Below are 949 nucleotides of genomic sequence, written 5' to 3'. Positions count from 1 at the left end.
TTTTTCTTCTTCTTTTAGTCCGTAGACTTTTTTACCCCACCTGGCTTGAATGTCAAACTCTGCCTATGCTGGAATCTCTAATTTAAACCAGAGGACTTTGCGGCCGTGGTTTTAACGCCGTTAAAAATGTGTAACGGTCGCAGTTTGGTTAGGTTTAGGCCCAAAAACGACTTAGTTAATGCCTATAAAAAGGTTAAATACAGATTTTCTCCCTTTATTCATTGCAAATCCAAACTGTAGCACAAGCTTGTCAGTTTGTAAATAAAATTACATAACTATAAACATCAATGGGTTCTAACTTTGGACTGAAGTGCTGCGGCATCTGTTATTTTCCTCAGACTGCTGTCCGCCGTCCCGTTGAAGACTTCTTCCTCTACAGCTAATTAACTTATGTTCAATTAACTAGGGGGATGCCCTGATAGCTCAGTTGGTAGAGCATGCGACCATATACGGAGGTTTACTCCTGGACGCAGCGGTTGTTGTTGTTGGTATTTGTCTCCAGCGTATCACACATCGTCTTGGGTGGTGCTAAGCGCCGGGTGGAGCAATGGTGCCTCTGCAAAAGAAGTAGTACAACAGAAAACTCAGATACTCAGATAGTCTAGCGGTCTGGATTTACCCTGCAGAGATCTGAGGAGCAGGTAACCATAGTCCTCTGAAATTCACCGAAATTTTAAATTCCCACACAAAGAAAGCGGAAGGGGAAGGACATCCGGCTGAAATAAGAAACATCCGGCAGATTTCGGGCAAGACTTAAACAATCCTGAAAATAAAACGTTGTCAATTAGACTGGATGGACAGCAATGTATTCTGTATCGACATCTTGTCCCACCCCTGTTCCTCACCAGTTCCTGATCCTCTTCTTCATTTCCTGCAGACAGCGGGGACTACCTCAGAGAAATCATCCCGGCTTTCTTCATCCACCATAAAATGAACGCCCGGCGGCTGC

General features: G+C 44.2%; 1 pseudogene; it reads left to right on the top strand.

The window, feature by feature from the left end:
* Positions 1-949, top strand: part of LOC116693038 (tumor necrosis factor receptor superfamily member 6B-like) — a 4704-nt pseudogene that overhangs the window by 2936 nt on the left and 819 nt on the right.

The sequence above is a fragment of the Etheostoma spectabile genome, chromosome 7, assembly GCF_008692095.1.
Source record: "Etheostoma spectabile isolate EspeVRDwgs_2016 chromosome 7, UIUC_Espe_1.0, whole genome shotgun sequence".
In the NCBI taxonomy this organism is placed as follows: domain Eukaryota; kingdom Metazoa; phylum Chordata; class Actinopteri; order Perciformes; family Percidae; genus Etheostoma; species Etheostoma spectabile.
The sequence above is the reverse complement of the archived record's forward strand: the minus strand, read 5'-3'. Positions and strand labels throughout refer to the sequence as shown.